The sequence below is a fragment of the Danio rerio genome, chromosome 6 (assembly GCF_049306965.1).
Source record: "Danio rerio strain Tuebingen ecotype United States chromosome 6, GRCz12tu, whole genome shotgun sequence".
Taxonomy (NCBI): domain Eukaryota; kingdom Metazoa; phylum Chordata; class Actinopteri; order Cypriniformes; family Danionidae; genus Danio; species Danio rerio.
Window position 1 is genome coordinate 12,774,164 of NC_133181.1, and position 18,754 is coordinate 12,792,917.

Here is an 18,754-nt window from a genome sequence, read left to right on the forward strand (position 1 = left end):
AAACACGCCCCGCCCCTGTTCTCTGAATGCGCTGACAAGATGCATGTTGCCTAAAATTATACATGTGTTCAGTGGTAAAACTCCAAAACAAAATTAGAGGTGCCGTTCAGACATCTTCATTGACTTTATCCAGCAGGTCAGTGTCATGAACTGGAAAGATAAAGTCTTATAAATATGTTGTTAATCTAAAGATTTCGCTGAATCTTCTTTAGATTTATTGTTTTTTATATTAACATTTTTGCTAACGTTGTTACATTTCGTGTAATACATTCAATGCAATGTAATGCATTATAAATCATAAAAGTGTATTATAAATTATAAATCATATATCCTACTCACAAAAAAAAAACTTCTTTAATCTGAGAAATGTCGCTAAATTGGTATGCTATCCATCATAGACGCAGAAAAGCTAGTTCATGCTTTAATGACTTCTATGCTGGATTACTGTAATGCACTGTTCACTGGTTGTCCAGCATCCTGTATTAATAAAGTTCACTTCAATAGTACTTTGCATCGTTTGGGAAATGAACGATGTAGTGACCAGTGTTTCCCCAAAATAGTAGTTTCTCTGTCGCAGATCCATCGTTTAAACCACGTTAGTTATACCTCCATATTGACGCTCTAAATAGCGTGAAGTAACAACTTCATTAGAGAAGAACCCCACCATTTTTTTGTGCAAATTATATTGTTTTACAAACACACGCATTTAAAAAAAAATCCAATATTATTTTTAGTAAAAACATACACTCGTTTTCCATATTAATTGAAATATATGTAAAAATATGTAAAATGTATAGGGCCAATGTTTCCTTTTACAATATTATTAAGAATATTGTGTAAAGCGATTTGAGTGCCCAGAAAAGCGCTGTATAAATGTAAGGAATTATTTTTTATTATTACTAATATTCTATTCTAAACCACAAAATGACTTAGCTAAAACGTATTTTAATCTTTATTGAAAAATTTAATTGAATAAATCATCTATATAAAAGTCTACTCTTACAATTTGACACATTCAAACCACTGCAGAAATGTTCTAACCAACAGGCCCATGTCATATACAGTACAGATACATTTCTTAATATATAACCTACTATAAATTAAAACAATCAACGTTTGCTATATATTTTTGTTTTCACAAGCTTTGTAGGCGTAATGGAAATTCTGCAATAGATCACCTGTAGCTTTTGTCATGAGCCACGGCTGCATTCAAACTGGCATAAACGTTTTCAAAGTGCACTACGAAGGGAACGCAACTGTCAATATGAAGATCGCTAAAACTGAACAACTGTACAAAAAATACTTTGAAAGCAAATTACACCTAAGAGAGAGGACTTTAATGTTTTTCATCATTCCAAGTTCAAATGTTGGAAAGTTCAAAACGAATAGGACATAGGGGGGATAACTGGGAATAGAACACAACCAGGAACAATTTTTCAAACTACAGCTTTAGAGGTGTAGTTGCAAGCATACAAGTTTGTGATGCAGTTTGTAAATGTTTGTTGGATCGATGGATTTGGGAAACGCCAAATCAAGGAACTATGTTTTTAATGACGTAACTTGTGATCTTAGTTGGCTAATGATGGTTTTCGGAAACACACCCTAGGTTTAGAAAATATGACCATATCACCCCAATTTTGTTCTCCTTACACTGGCTGCCTGTTAAAGTCTGTATTGATTATAAAATATTGCTTCTTACTAATAACGCTTTAAATAGTCTAGCTCCTGTTAATCTAATCAACCTTCTGTCTTGCTACAATCCAACCCACTTTTTAAGATCTCAAAACTTCTGGTACACTCAGAAAGGTACATATTTGTAACTAAAGGGTCCATAATGGCAACGCAAAGGTACTTTTTAGGTACATTTGGGTACTAATATGCACCTTTTAGGTACCACTGAGTTCTATATGGGTACAAATATGTATCTTTTAAAAAGGTACTGCCTCAGTGACAGCTCCTGTTCTTTTATTTCTGAGCGTGCAGAACCCAGAAAAGCAAAGTCTACTAAAGGAGGTCGCGCCTTCTCATTTATGGCTCCTAAACTCTGGAATAGCCTTCCTAATAATGTCCGAGCCTCAAAAACACTTTCTCGATTCAAACTAAATTATTAACGAGCTCATTAACAATTTAATACCTTCCTAAATGTTGGTCAAACATGTATTTTCTTAAATTAATTAAAATAAACTTAAATAGTGTATATAAATCATAGAAGCACTAGAAATTATTGGCTTTTCTGCATATATTGGATTCATTAGATATGAAATTGGGGATGCAGTGTGCAGGACAATCGCTTCACAGCCAGAAGGTTGCTGATTCGAGTCTCGGCTGTTTAAATTGACATTTCTGTGTGGAGTTCGCATGTTCTCCCTATGCTCGCGTGGGTTTTCTCCAGGTAGTATTAAGGTCTGATAAACCAAAAATTATGATTTCAAAATAAGTTATTTTTTGAGCATTTTTGTCCTTTAGAAAATGAAAATCGGTTAGAATAGCAAATGTTTTCTGCTGTTGTGATCAGGTTTATTTATACCAAATATTTATCTCTTCACTCTTCTTATGTTAAATATTATGATTATGTTGTCTTAAAATTAATACAAACACGTTATGCTAAGCAACAAATAGAAGAAAAGGCTAAAAGGCTCTAAAACAACAACAAACATTATATTCAAAAATGTCATAGGTGATTCTTTTTACTCAATGGATTTCTCCCTCTACACACACACACACACACACACACACACACACACACACACACACATATATATATATATATATATATATATATATATATATATATATATATATATATATATATATATATATATATATATATATATATATATATATATATATATTATAGGGGCTGCACAATATTGTCAAATCTTGACATTGCAATATTTTTTTTCTGCAATATGTATTGCAATATTTATAACATACATTGAAATATAATTTCACCAGATGACTTAAATAAGTTTTTTTGCAAAGACTTGATTGATATAAATCTATTGTTATGTAATATATACATATAATGAACAAAATACAGTCATAAATAAACACAATGGAGCAAATGTTAAAGTGAATTTAGTCTAACAGTAACCAGATTACAGAAATTGAATGATCAAATGTAAATTAACAATGCATAGAAATAAATCTTTATTAAACTTATTTATGCTCAATTAAAATGCTTTGAACTCTCTTAAAATGCTTTAATAGTCACAGGCCTTAAAAACACATGCACATAATTAACTTCACTCTATTACGCTTAAATTCTCCATAAATCTCATGTGTTTTCACCTGATGTTCCTGGTCATCTATAAACCCAACTCAACATTGCATATCTTGCGATGTAACTATTGCCGACACACAAATTGCAATATCGATGCACAAATGATATATTGTGCAGCTCTAATAAGAACACAGCTTAAGAGAGTAAAACCAAACATCCTCAGTATTATGAGACAATTAAGAGACTAAAAAACACTACTTTAAAATGTTACAATCTTTATTATTTGAATTACAAATTGTACATAATTTGGTGTTTTTCCCTCTTTTCTTTTAATTCTTAGTGCTGAATGTACTTTGTAAGATGTAAAACTACTGAAAACAAAGCCAGTAATGCTAAATAAATTCTTCCTTATCCCTTTTTTAAAACTTGTTTCACTTTATGTAAATAGATGTTAAATATCAATCCAGAAAATGAAACACTGAACTGAGCAAACACAATTTCCACTTATTAAAATATTTGTTTTAAATTGCTTTAAGTTGTGCTGTTCGTCTCATTGTCCAGTAGAGGGCTGCATAATGCACGATACAGTAATATCCGCACTCTCTCACTTGTGTTTGCTCATAGCCACATGGCATTTATGCTGTCACTGTGTTAATTAAAACTATTGCAAAGCATGATAATAAGACAGTAATAATAACAACACTATGTGCAAACAAAACAACGTTGCCTCACGAGTTACAATATCTTAAAATACACCAACTGTATTCATATATTTGATTACCCAAGGCAAACAATTTGTCATTACGCACACAAGCTGAGAAAGAAAAAGAAAATCAATTTCTTAGTCTAAGAAGACTGATAGCTGATACCAAATGCGTTTTCAGTTGCATCCATTGTTTGACCGAACAGTTAAATTAATTAAGCAGCAGGCTTTTTGACTTTATTTCTGGAGAATATTAAATTAATTCCTTATAATTGGGTCATTGATCATGGCCGGAGATAAGCTACTTAAGAAGTACTTTATTTAATAACTGGTTTACTTTACAGAAGTCCATCTCTGTGTGCTTAAATCAGGACACACGAACGGGAAGTTCTTTTTAAAAAATAAAAGTTTTAAAAGATCACTGCCCTGATGCCAAGAGGGTTTTATTTGGAGGCAGGCTTTTACCCTGACTAATAGGGGAAGAGCTCTCTTTCACTCTTAATCCTTACATGGTGACAAAGGCCCTATAATGAAGAGGTCACCATCAGAACAAAGAGGGAACACAAGCACCACCCCCACCAGTGTTTGCCTTGTCCGTCTGCTGTCATGTTCGGCCTCCCACCAGTGGATGACTGGATTAAGGAAGGGTTCGGAGGTTTATGTTTGGAAAAGAGGAAGGAAGCTCTGAACACAGTGCCCTTGCACTGAAATCTCATCTGATTTGGAAAAACTTTAGGTGTTCATCTTAAAGTTTGCATGAACTGGAAGTTGCTGAGACTTTCAGTATGCTGATGTACTTTCAACTGAAATGGAATATTAAGTAGGGGGTGGAGCTTTCTTTTGTGCATCATTCTCTCGTAGTAAATGAACGGTAAGAGGGGCGTGGTTAAAGTCCACATGAACCGGAAGCTGCGAGAAACAGAATATTAAATGAGAAGACAGTGGGCGTGGCTTGTTTTTCTACTGCGAGCTGATTGGATGTATTGAAGTAGGCATTTCATTCAGAAAGATTGTAAAAAAGGTTTTGGATGAGTTAAGGGAGAGCGGGGCACAAACACTTTTTGGTTTTGGCCAAATAATTAACAAAGTAATTGGGTTATGGGGCAGTACGATGGCGCAGTGGGTAGCCCAATCGCCTCACAGCAAGAAGGTCGCTGGTTCGAGCTGGGTCAGTTGGCAATTCTGTGTTCCTCCAGGAGGCCTGGGTTCCCCCACAAGTCCAAAAACAAATGGGTGAACTGGGTAAGCTAAATTGTATGTGTGTGAATGAGTGTGTATGTTTCCCAGGGATGGGTTGCAGCTGGAAGGGCAGCTGCTGCGAAAAACATATGCTAGATAAGTTGGCGGTTCATTCCGCTGTAGCGACCCCAGATTAATAAAGTGACTAATCTGAAAAGAAAACGAATGAATGAATGTAATGGGGTTACCAACAAGTATGCCCAAGCCTCTCCTACAAATGAGCACTGAAAGTACGGTCGCCAGATCTATGGTTTCTGTGCAGTATTGCCAAAAGTGCCAGGAATAAAAAAATGTACTATTTACCCCACCTGCGGGGTAGACAGAGGGATTTTTGTAACACTTAAAAAGTCAGATTTCACACAATTAATTTAAATTCAGTTTACTTTAAATAGTGTATTTCCTCAGTATTTCAATTTTTTATACAATGAATTAGGCATGGGCCGGTATAAGATTCTGACGGTATGATAACCTTTGATAAAAATTTCACGGTTTTAGGGTATTGTGATTACTGCTCTGAAGTATATTATCTTTAAACGTCTGGGTAAAAAACGTCTGGGAAAAAAACAACAAATCCCCCACAAAACTAGCAATGTGAGCTAACAAAATCATATGGTTAGTTTGATTTTATTTGTTCATTAAGAATAGTGTGGTTGAACTTGTCAAGTTGACGTCAACTGAACACTCCAAACGCAAAACTTTTTTTGTTGAAGAAATCAATGGTTCACCTAAAGAATAACAACGTTCGCAACAAAAATTAACATTGTAAATTTAGATTTCATACAGACGTAAAACTGAGTAGAAAAGTTAAAAGGGGGCTGATTCAGAGCATGTCATAGGAAATGCAGTCTGCAGTCACAACTTAGTTTAAAAAAAACAACAACAACAGCAGCAGCAAACGGATCGAGGGTAGAAGTCAGCAGCTTCAGACATGGCTGAAAGAATGTCTGGCCTCCTTCTTCACAGATGTGTAATCACAAAGGAATGCCTGCAGACCGCTCGGCTTTTCCACCGTTTGCTAGTCGCTTTCCCACGCCTTCCACTGGTCTCCAGCCTCCTGCTTTTTTCCTGGCTGAGGTTCACAGCACACGAACGCACCTCAGAGGGTCATGCGTTCACAAAGGACACAATGCCACTTCAGTCAGCGAAGCACTGCACAGAGCCCGAAATAGAATTGGTGGTGAGAATAAGTTCGTCTGCCCTCCCATTCATGTGATCGTCGTTACTCACACGCACTTCCCCAACATCTGACAAGAGTTTCTCTCTCTCTCTCTCTCTCAGTGTCTTCAGAGCATCTGTTTGCTGAGTTTTCCATCTGAAATGTCAGCCGGCGAAATTAGCTGGAGCTTTCAGCCACTTTTGTTTGCACTACATGATTGCGATTGTGATAATCAAGAAGTGTGGCAATCGGCAAAAACACATGGTGCAGTTTACTTTCGTTTTGAAGATCATGGACGCTAATCCCTTACAAGTGCATAATGCGGTGTGTTTTAATGCAAGCTCATTTTCTCTTGATTAGTGTAATGTTGCAGTGTAAACATCCTATTCTGTTCTTCTTTTCACTCTCAGGATGCCTGGGAAAGTATCGAGAGCTGACTGGGAAGAACTACCTGTTAGTTGTTTATGATTTTGCAGTCCTCCAGGTGTATAGTGACTGCTGTGATTATCCCTGCTCCACCCAAAACCACCCTGCTGAGTGGAGATGGATGGCTCATGGGGGATAAAAACACACTCGAGCACACACACACACACACTAGAGCATGTTGCCAGGGTGTTGAGACACGGCTATTACCACGGTGTTGCTGATGGCCTAGTTTTGATCATACAAAAAGGAGGATCCTCCGAATGTCTGACCCCGCTCTTCGCCTAGAGCACAGGCAGCGCTGAGGCGAAATGACTAATTAAAGCAGACGTTGTTTTTGCATAAATCAAGGTTTGATGCAGACTGACAGTTGGCGTGAAACATTTAAATAGATTTCCTCAGAAGGGAAAGGGAGAACAAATGCGAGCGTTCAGTTGGCATTATGCAATTTAGCGTTAGCCAGACAGGAAAGGGGAGGTTCGCAGGAAGGTGTTTTGAAATGAGATCATTAAAAAGAAGTTGAAGGTGAATAAGACTGAGGAGCGCTCACAGCTTTGTCTCTCTCTTGGTTGCTTTTCACATGTCTGTCTTTGAAGGCGCACAACAAAAGCCAAGCGAGCACATTCGGAATTGATGCAATAACATCCTTGTTTTCAATGCCCTTGGCACCGATGCTAGTAGCCATAAATAGCTTCCATATGACATTCGTAACAGCGCATGTGTGTATATAAGTGCGCGATAAAGCTAGCGTCGTTCCATTGTTCCAGCTGAGCAGAATGTAATTGAGAGCAGTGCATCAAGGCCAGGGAGAATCATTTATGCACACTCCTTTAATTTCAGAATAATTCTTACAACTGTTGTTTAAGGCCTCATTTTTAAAAGGGAATTTATGTTAAATATTTCCATTAGCGCCTTGCACTGTAGGCACTGCGATCATTTAAACAGTCACCCAAAAGGGTTATTAAATAATATTATCTTTACAAATGGAAGCAGGCGCAGCCGCTGAAAGCTAATCTTGGGAAATTGATCAGCCGCACAGGCTGTCCTCTGTTTTTCCTTCCTTCCATCCATGAAAATGTACCTCTGTCTTTTTTTTTCTTCGTCTTCCACAGGATGGATGTTGCAGGGTTGCTTGACAGATCCTATTTTACTGATCTTGGTGAACGCTCAATCTATTTTCCTCCCCCCCTTTATTAATCCTCCTAATGTTTTCTCTCCTCCTCCGGCGGCTGATGCACTCTTTGATATATCATTGCTGAAGGGAGCGAGGGAAAATGTCAATTACGACTGTTAAATGTGAACATTTAACTACTGTACGGATGTTAGAACCGATGCTGTAGTTTTATAAGCGGCCTGGTATGTTGAAAAGCGGATGGTTTCCTCGCTTTATTGGTCAGGTTAAGATGAACTCTGCCACCACTTAAGGGAGCTGCTCTGAAATAAAACATGAAATGTACTTTTTTTTGCCCCTTCAAACCATGCTTTGATGATAAAATGATGTATATTTGGTTTCTGGGATGGAGGAATTAAAAGCTTTTCCTCTGAGCTCTGCAGTCTGACTCAGACCAGTTAGGAATGATTGCATCTCGATGAGAAGATACTCCATTTTAAAGCCACGACTAGATTCAGTTTTTTTTTCCCCACACATTAATGACCCCTTCCTGGAAATGAGCGTGTGTGCGGGAGAGAGTGAGCGAATGAGCAAGAGAACAAGGGCTGATGTCAGTGGTCTGTCACACCTCATGTGGTTCTCCCCCGTGGGTCTGCCACTCCATCACTTCCTATCTGTTTACCTCATCGCCGCCATATTAACAAGACTTTCTCCACATATAGATGATGAAGATGCACCTACAGTAAACACAAGAGCAAATTAGGTTAGCATCTGTTCTCATTCCTGTGCAGATACATTACATTCATAGGTCAAAGGTCAGCTTATGTGCAGGCATTATGATCACGATCGCTGTACATAGTGATGCATCATGACCAGGGTGCAAAAATGTATTTACTGCTAATGAGAAATATTTTCAGGTGACCTTGAAACTCTATTTTCTTTAATTGTTATTTTTTATAAATAATAATTAATGGATTAAATAAGTTGAACGTTTTTCAATCGCAGCTGTCAACTGCACCTGCCACAAAAGTGATTTCCATCTCATATTTATTGTTTAAGTGGATTAAAACCCACTTTTTTTTTTGCAACCCACTTGCAAAAAAAAAAAAAAAAGCTTTCTGTTATAAATGAATTTTCCACCAAGGTAAAGAAACTCAATTTTGTGTACTAAATGATTTGTGTGTTTAATTTTAATCAGCAAGGTCAGAGTATCGTTCAGTGATTCAGTTAAATCCATGCAGTGCTGCATGTTTAATTAATTCTGTTTTATTTAGTTTTCATTTTATATCCTGATAATAAATTTAATGAATGATATAATAAATGACAAAATAAGTTATATATTTATTTATTTATAATTTTTTATTAGTAGTTACAGTATATTTTTAATTAGCATTATATAATTATTTTATAAGTATTTTTATTTTTTTAATCTTAAACAGGGTTTCCGCAGGGTCTTAAAATGTCTTAAATTTTAAAAACAACATTTTAAGTCTTAAAATATCTTCAATTCACTAAAATATGGTGTTGCATATGGTGTTTGTATCTTAAATAATTTTTAATAGGTCCTAGTTTTTCTTTGTCCATGGAAAGCTACTCAATCAGTAAAACCAACAATTTGACAAAAAGAAAAAAAAAAACCTTAAACAAAAGTAAAATTTTACTATTTACCTATTTGGTTTAATTATCTTTCTTAAATGAACATTTGTTTTTAAATAATGTTTGTGTTTTTGACAAATATACTATATATATATATATATATATATATATATATATATATATATATATATATATATATATATATATAGATAGATAGATAGATAGATAGATAGATAGATAGATAGATAGATAGATAGATAGATAGATAGATAGATAGATAGATAGATAGATAGAGAGAGAGAGAGAGAGAGAGAGACAGAGAGATAATTTTTTTTTATTCTAAAACAGGGTTTCTGCAGGGTTCTTAAAAGTCTTAAATTGTCTTATATTTCTAAAACAACATTTTAGGCTTTAAAAAGTCACTTAAATTCACTAAAATATGGTGTTGCAAGTCTTAAATAATTTTAAAAAGGTCTTAATTTTTCCTTGTCCATGTAAAGCTACTCAATCAGTAAGACCAACAATTTATTTAAAAAACGTTTAACAAAAGTCACATTTTTAAATTATTAATCAATTTGGTTTAATTATCTTTCTTAAAATAATATTTTCCACTGACCCTTAGAAAAAAAACCTTAGCATTTTTTTCTATAATCTGAAATTTAATTCCAAATGGTCTTAAAAAGGTCTTAAATTTGACTTGGTAAAACTTGAAGAAACCCTGTAAAATGAGACCAGTTTAAAATTGTTTTTACTCAAAAAAAAAATTGATTTGTTTTATTCTGTAAACTTCTGATGACATTTATAAAAGAAAAGTTTTTTGCTTAGTTTTTTACATAGATAAAAAGGTGCAATGTTTTCAATGATATATACAATCATTTTTAGAAAACATGTTAACTGCATGTGGATTTTGAGTTAAATTGTTATTTTTTTAATTGTCAATTTCTGGAAAAAAGTAAAAGCCAATATTAATATTTGAAGTTTGGAAGGAATCTTATCAGACCTTTATCAGAATAAACAAATATTAATCATTTGTATTATTTGAATTCTAATGATTCTATATAATTATTCATTAAGAAGATGTCTCTTCCTTACACATAAACAAACCATCGAGTAGGTAGATGACAGAGCATGTGCTCGATGCAGTCAGATAAATAAATGGTTTTCACTGCTGACTCACATACAGGTGTGTGTATATCACAGCAGACAGCCTGTATTTTAACTCCACTATGAGCCATAATCAAGCGGCTCGCTCTCTCATTTGCAGTCAGATATATTAAGAATTTATAGCTGTATAAATTATGTAAACATTTAAAGGTCATCTTTTATTTATGGATACAAACAGCAGCGCTGACAGAGGAACAAACAGCTTGAATACCTAACAGAAACATTTCTGCTGTTTCCAAACGGCTCCTCTAATTGTCAGTCTGACGTGGTTTCTGAACGCCAGTTGCTCCAAAGTCAGTCGTGAGAAAAATGCTCCTTACTTTTTCTAAAAACAGGCTAATAAGGCAAACTATCGTCTCTTTTGCACTGATTAGCTCTTTGCCTAGTGATTTTATGCAAGACTAAGTGAGAGGATCGCAATTCAATTATTCCAGGAAGCAAAACCTTAAGGCCAGCAAATTGCGTAAAGACACTATTTGAGTCTCTTGGAGAGAAATTTGTGTCATTGGAAATTAAACGCTTTTGTGGCGCTGCAAGGTTAGTGTTGTTAATGGTATTAGGGAATGTGGTGTTCTGAGATGATTAAAATCTGTGTTGGAGAGAGAGAAAGAGAGGGGTGAGAAGGGAAAGAGGAGGAAAAAAAAAAATCAATAGCTGCAAGCACAGCTCCCGCTCTAGATGGACATCTCCTCTGTCTTTATGCACCCTAATAGAAAAATAACAATTAAATCCAAATCGCCGCATTAATTTGGTTTCCATCAGTCTCGGGGGAGATCATCTTTACCAGTTATTATTCGCTAGGTTATTATATCTTCTAATCAAGCCTCTTAAGAAAAAAAAAAAAAAAAAAAAAAAACAGGCCAATGGAAGAGACAGGCTGTGTTCCCTCCACGTACCCCTCCCCCAGCAGGCTTGCATTGCACTCATTGTACTTGTGCTTATTATGTTTCAAATGACCGAGGTACGGCTGACATTCTGGCTGCATGCGGAGAGGCCCAGCCTCCGTTAATGACGCAGCTCATAGTCCTAAGAGCCTCAGCTCCTCACCCACCCACACACACACACACCCCAACCCCCAACACACTGGCTCTAATGAAGAACCACCAACACAATTACAAACCCCGGTGTGTCTCTGCTGGAAGAGGGGAGGAGGTTATACACATAGTCAGTCAGAGGGAGGAATATTGTCATCATGTGTGCACACACACACACAATTATGGCTTCTTTACTGTGGTGGAGGTGGTCTGATGATCACAGATAAACACAGGCACAAACATGCGCACGTGTTCTGATGCACATTTTGCACACGATGGTCCCCTCTTGTCCTCCTACTCTCTGGTGCACTGATCCCTGGAGGCCTGCCTGCCACTCCAAGGCCCTCCATAAGCATCCCTTTCACCCACCTTCATCTCCACAGGTGAGGAGGGGGTGCAGAGGAAATCAATGAGCCCATGCATAAATTGCTGAATGAATGCGTGTGTGTCCTCTATAGGCTCTGATGCGTTGAGAAAGACCACTGACTAGTTCTCCAGTGAACAATCTCAAATTTTTGTTTCATTACATGCGCATTAAAATGGCATGGGTGGTGTTTAGCGATGAAGCCACAAACGCTCTCCAATTATAATCGGAACGAGGACACCAGTTGTAGTTACATGACTAAAACACTAGTTCTTTCTAACTACAGCGCAGGCGTGAATTATTAAAAATGTGTCTGACTGTTTGCAACACTCACATGAACTGTCAGGGGCGTGACATGTTTATCAGATGTAGATTATTAATGATATTTGCTAAAAGGAAAAACTAAACAAAAAGCAACCAAATAATTTAAAATAATGAAGTTATTAAATATTATTAAGCACATTATGTAATATGTATTGCTCAAATATATTACATGCAAAATAATAGTCATATAAGCATAATTACATTAAATATAACAATAATCACATGTTTAGTTTTTATTACAAATTAATATGATAAATCTATAATTATTTTCCAATCAAATTATTATTGGTGTAATTTACATAATATAAATATTTGTACATACATTACATGCTTAGTAATATAAATTAATAATAATTACATTAATAATAATTACTTTAATAATTATACAAGTTATTTAAAATGACAATATTATTTATGAAAAAAATCATGTGTGACATGTTTATAAGATGTAGATTATTAATGATATTTGCTAAAAGGAAAAACAAAAAAGTAGACAAATAATTAAAAGTAATTAAGTTATTAAATATTATTAAGCACATATATTAAATATTTATCACTCTAATATATTAAATAGAAAATAATAGCACATTCATATAATATTAAATATGTTTTCTCAAATATATTACATACAAAATAATAGTCGTTTAAACAAAATTAATATGATGAATGTATAATTATTTTACAATAAAATTATTATTGATGTAATTTACGTAACATAGATATTTTAACGTACTTAGTAATATAAATTATTATAATTACATTAATTATAGAAGTTATTTAAAATAAAAAATATTATTTCTAAATAAAATATCATATGTGACGTTTATAAAATGTATATTAATATTTGCTAAAAGGAAAAACAAAATAGACAAATTATTAAAAAGAATAAAGTTATTAAATATTATAAAGCACATCTATTAAATATTTCTAAATCTAATATATTAAATACAAAATAAGTCATATCTACAAAGTTACATTAAATATCACAATAATATGTTTATACAAAATTAATATGAAAAATGTATAATTACTTTAAAATAAAATTATTATTGATTCAATCTAAATAATATAAATATTTTAACACACATTACATGCTTAGTAATATAAATTAATAATAATTACATTAATAACTATACAAGTTATTTAAAATGACAATATTATTTATGAACAAAATATCATGTGTGACATGTTTATAAGATGTAAATTATTAATGATATTTGCTAAAAGGAAAAACAAAAAAGTAGACAAATAATTAAAAGTAATTAAGTTATTAAATATTATTAAGCACATTAATATAATATTAAATATGTATTGCTCTATATCACAATAGTCATTTAAACAAAGTTAACATTACATAATGGCACAATAGTAATAATGTCATCTTTAGTCATACAAAATTAATATGATAAATCTGCTAAATTTACAATCAAATTATTACTGATGAAATTTACATAATAAAAATATTAACACACACTGCATGCTTTGTAGTATAAATTAATAATAATTGCATTAATAATTATACAAGTTATTTAAAAATAAATTATTTACAAACAAAATATTACGCGTGACATGTTTATAAGATGTAGATTATTAATGACATTTGCTAAAAAAAAGTAGACAAAGAATTAAAACTAATAAAGTTATTAAATATTATTAAGCACATTATTATAATATTTTATATGTATTGCTTTTAAATATATTACAAACAAAATAAGTCATATACACATAATTAACATTAAATAATATCACAATAATATATGTAAATATGTTTAGTTACACAAAACTAATATGATAAATGCATAATTAATTTACAATAAAATTATTATTGATGTAATTTGATTTTTAATCCGTTTATTAAACTTTCAAAGATATAACAAAGTAATTTTATAGAGAAATTTGAACAACTGTTATTCCCACTTCTACCCTCTAAACAAAATTAATTAACAGTTATCAAAAAAGACAAGTTAGAAATAAAAAAAATTAATATTAAATAAATTTGTAATAAAAAAATATATAAAAAAACATACAGACTACACATGTACCTTGATAACCCAATATTATAAACATGAATTCCCAGGTATATAATGTACTTAATTACATTTGCTTTGCAATTGAAAGGCCCTAAGGTTTAGATTGACAGTCTGTAGAGATACTCACATGCTCAGAATTTTTTTTAATGGGTCCCATGTTTCAAAAAAAGCCTTAGTATTGCAATTTGTTGTAATCTTGATTTTTTCCAAATAGATGAAGCTCATTGCATCTCGCAACCAGTTGTCAAAACTCAGGGGAAATTTTTGTTTCCATAATAAAAGAATACACTATCTAGCTAACAGTGTCAAAAATGCAAGGGCAAAATGCAACCTTTATTTAATTTGATATATGTCTGATAATATTTTTTCTTCTGGAAAAAGATTTATTTTGGCTAGAATAAAAAGCAGTTATTCATTTTTAAAAAAAACTATTTTAAGGTCAAAATTATTAGCCCCTTTAAGCTATATTTGTTTTGATGGTCTACAGAACAAACCATCGTTATACAATAACTTGCCTAATTACCCTAACCTGCCTAGTTAACCTAATTAACCTAGTTAAGCCTTTAAATGACACTTTAAGCTGTATAGAAGTGTCTCTATAAAAAATCTGGTAAAATATTATGTACTGTTATCATGGCAAAGATCAAATAAATCAGTTATTAGAAACAAGTTATTACAATTATTATGTTTAGAAATGTGTTGAAAAAATCTGCTCTCTCTTAAACAGAAATTGGGGAAAAAATGAACATGGGAGCTAATAATTCAAGGGGGCTTTCAACTGTATATGATTACTTTTTGGTAAAAATCATTTGTGTTCATTCATTCATTTTATTTTCAGCTTAGTCCCTCTATTAATCTAGGGTCACTACAACAGAATGAACCGCCAACTTATCCAGCATATGTTTTACACAGCGGATGCCCTTCCAGCTGCAACCCATCACTTGAAAACATCCATACACACTCATTAACACATACACTACGGACAAATTTATCTTACCCAATTCACCTATAGCGCATGTCTTTGGGCTGTGGGGGAAACCGGAGCACCCGGAGGAAACCCACACAAACACAGGGAGAACATGCAAACTCCACACAGAAACGCCAACTGACCCAGCCGGGGCTCAAACCAGCGACCTTCTTGCTGTGAGGAGATTGTGCTACCCACTGTGCCACTGTGCTGCCCATCATTAATATTTTTAAAATATATTTTAAAACAGAATACAAATCAAATTAAATAAAGGTTTAATTAAATACAATTGACATAATATTTTTAACATGCATTACATGCTTAGTAACATAAATTATTAATAATTACATTAATAATTTTACAAGTTATTTAAAATGGCAATTATCATTGAAATCAAAATAAATAATGATACAGGAACTGAGATCTATATTTCTTTTGCTAAAAGTAATTTCTATTTTATATATATATATATATATATATATATATATATATATATATATATATATATATATATATATATATATATATTTTTTTTTTTTTTTTTTTAAACAGAATACATATCAAATTAAATATTTCATTAAATATAATTTACATAATATTATTTTTTAACGTTAAATGCTTAGTAATATAAATTAATAGTAATTACATGAATATACAAGTCATTTAAAATTATAATATTAATTGCAAACTATTAAATAATGATATAGATATAGGAACTGGTATCTATGATTTACTTTTTAAAAATATTGTCTAAAACTGACTGCATATCAAATTAAATGTATATTTCATTAAATATTTACACTTAAACATTAAAAAAGTAATAGCATTTATTACAAAATAATTACATTCACTATAATAATAGTATAACTACTATTTGATACAAAAGTATAAGTCACACTCTGAATTGTATGCATGTATGTGCATCTTGTCCCACAGCTAATAGCCGCTTTACAGCACAAAAAAGAGCTTTCTGTTCATCACACATGGTATAACCTCAGCGCACGCAAGTCTGGCATAATCTGAAGCATGAGGCTAAACTCTGAAGAGTTGCCCCTCTGCCCCCTCCTCCTCCTCCTGCCCCTCTCCCACTAAGGAGTGGCAGCGTGTCCCTCCTCGCCCCCCCCTTGTTGTTGTTTTCTTGCTGAATGAAATAATCTCCCACCCCCTTCATCCCTCACCCCATGCCACCCCCTGGCCCAGTCTAGGTCAGAGGGCCCCCCTCAGCCTGTTGCTGATTGTGAGTGCAGCGGCAGGGAGAAAAAGCACACAATTAGGCACAGATGGCTGTCTGCCTCGTGGTGCCCAGCTCGGCTCCCGCTGCAAAGGGCCATTCTGCCGCCTCTCGCTTTGCCCGCAAGTGTAATTCAAATGAGAGATCAATGAGCGTCAATACCAAAAGTAACAGTTACAATTGTTGTGCCTTTTATTTTCTGTTCCTCCTGAGAGTCGTGGGGGCAGATCCTCTTTTTCTTTTTTTTTTGTTCAACGTGAGATGACATCAGCTCACACGATGCCACTATCTTTTGGATTACGGAAATTCTGTTGTCAAATGGGAGCGTTATCACCTTGTCTCACTCCCCTGATGATTTGAGGGGAAATAGGGTCAGATTAGCTGGGTTAATCCGTAATCCCTGAATTTAGCTATTGAGGTAACCGGAGACAAATGCAATCAAGTTTGATCATGCGTCGCTGTCTTGAGGTTTATCTGACAGCTTTTGAATGACAAGTAACCAATCTTAGAATTAAATTTCCATTTCACTGGACGCCATATTATCAGATTTCCAAGGCTATTGTACAGCTTGATGTCTTCACGTTCATTTGAAAACACACAATCTCATTAAGGGCTGCCTTGTAACTTTTATGCGCTAGGTGGCAATTTTGATGATAATGTGATTTGAAAAAAATAAAAACGTTTTGTTTCAACAAAGTCAATTAAAAAAAATGCCTAGCCATAATGTAAATATGATCATAATAAATTATATATTTATTATGAATAAATTATATCGATTATAAAGTTATAAAAAAGTGTACAAAAAAAATAATAATAATAATTAACGACAACACAACACAAAATACAGCAGCAGCATCACAGCGTTTTCGCCTCTATGTCATTGACAGATGTTTAGTAAACACTAAACGATGCTGAAAACACAGCCTGCAATGTGCACAAATCGGACTCTTGCACGCTCTCGCCTATTCGCAGCGAATAAAAGTTTTATCGTTTAAGTATTGTCCGCTGACGTCACTTTGATTCCTTGAAGTGAGGCAGAATAAACCTTGAAAGGACTCTCCTTCAATCTGCTGTTCGTAACTAACACACACACACAAACACACACACGCAGTCACTCACTCACTCACACACACACACACCGAGACTCAATTACTGCCCAATTCCCTTCTTCATCATCTCCTGCTACACCGGCCTCTTCCAAAAGCAAATCGAAAAAGGAAAACAAAGAGAAACGTTACCTGAAGTGATACTTCGAAGCCGGAATTACGCGAAGTGTCAAAACTAAAGGTAAGTTTTGAATTTATTGAGAGCTGGATCAGTTATTTCATTGGAGAATCAATGTTGTGTCGCTGGCTGGCTTGATTTCTTAGCGAGGGCAGCTAACTCGATAGTTTCTTTAGGTTTGGCTTCGCGTGTCCCTCGAGCGTAAAAAGCGGAAAACTTGTCAAAACCATTTCGACGGTGTTGTCGGGAAAAGCCGTCCGAGAGACGTATTCCGATGCGACCGCGAATATCGCAAAACTTTACGAGTGGATACAATGTTGCGCGCGGGGGTTGTGACTTCATAATAGGAATCTGCCTTTGTGCCCTCTCGCGTGCGCTTTAACTGTTACGGTTTTTAAACGTAAACTGTTTGTAAACACTCGCGAATGAGCCCAAACATGTTTTGTAAAGAGTAAGCGCTTCCCGGTGGTTCGTTTTGGGTAGGTAAAAACGTAATATTTGATTTTAGAGGATTTGTTTGAAACGGTCGATGCGGGAGAGTCACTTGGAGGAGCTGAAGCTACCTTTGGTCTGTTTAATGTCCGTCTCTCAGATGATGGCATAAGCTAACAGCTCTTCATTGAGACAACATGATAAAAAAGCGTTTACTTTCTAATTTCTTTTGATGGAAATGCGTTTAAGCACGCAGTTTGGTGTGTTTTTTGGACGGGAAATCGCCTGCTTAGTCAGAGCGGGTCGCTGGTGTTGAGTTGGAGCTTCGCGTTGCTCTTATCTTTGTTGCTTCCTTAAAGAGCAGCAGCTGCCGCCTGGCCGAGTTGTTGAAATTTATCCCTTTGTGTATATTACAATATCCTCCATTTTTTCTGCCCTCTAAACAACAAGCCTCACGCCATCTTGGTTAATTTTAACTGGCGGATCCGTGTAGTCTCAGGACTCGACCTGCACATGTCGTTACAGGCAGAAAG

General features: G+C 34.3%; 1 protein-coding gene and 2 long non-coding RNA genes across 50 annotated transcripts in view; 2 read left to right on the forward strand and 1 right to left on the reverse strand.

The window, feature by feature from the left end:
- Positions 1-52: 52 nt before the first annotated feature.
- LOC141386193 (uncharacterized) lies at positions 53-8,927 on the forward strand. Its single transcript, XR_012407683.1, has 4 exons — positions 53-136; positions 6,129-6,342; positions 6,444-6,645; positions 6,732-8,927. It is a non-coding gene; the product is annotated as an uncharacterized lncRNA (long non-coding RNA).
- Positions 3,482-18,142, reverse strand: LOC137495927 (uncharacterized). The gene is made up of 2 exons (XR_011015917.2): positions 17,804-18,142; positions 3,482-8,592 (listed from the first exon to the last, which is right to left on the reverse strand). It is a non-coding gene; the product is annotated as an uncharacterized lncRNA (long non-coding RNA).
- baz2ba (bromodomain adjacent to zinc finger domain, 2Ba) overlaps positions 17,713-18,754 on the forward strand; it is a 174,113-nt gene continuing 173,071 nt past the window's right edge. For 35 of the 48 annotated variants that reach the window (XM_021477029.3, XM_021477034.3, XM_021477030.3 and 32 more), the window contains exon 1: positions 17,713-17,852. The gene's annotated coding sequence lies outside the window, so the exon portion shown is untranslated. Of the gene's footprint in view, positions 17,853-18,129; positions 18,269-18,754 lie in introns of those variants that run through there. The other 13 variants (XM_073953719.1, XM_073953721.1, XM_073953723.1 and 10 more) reach the window with 1 other exon arrangement.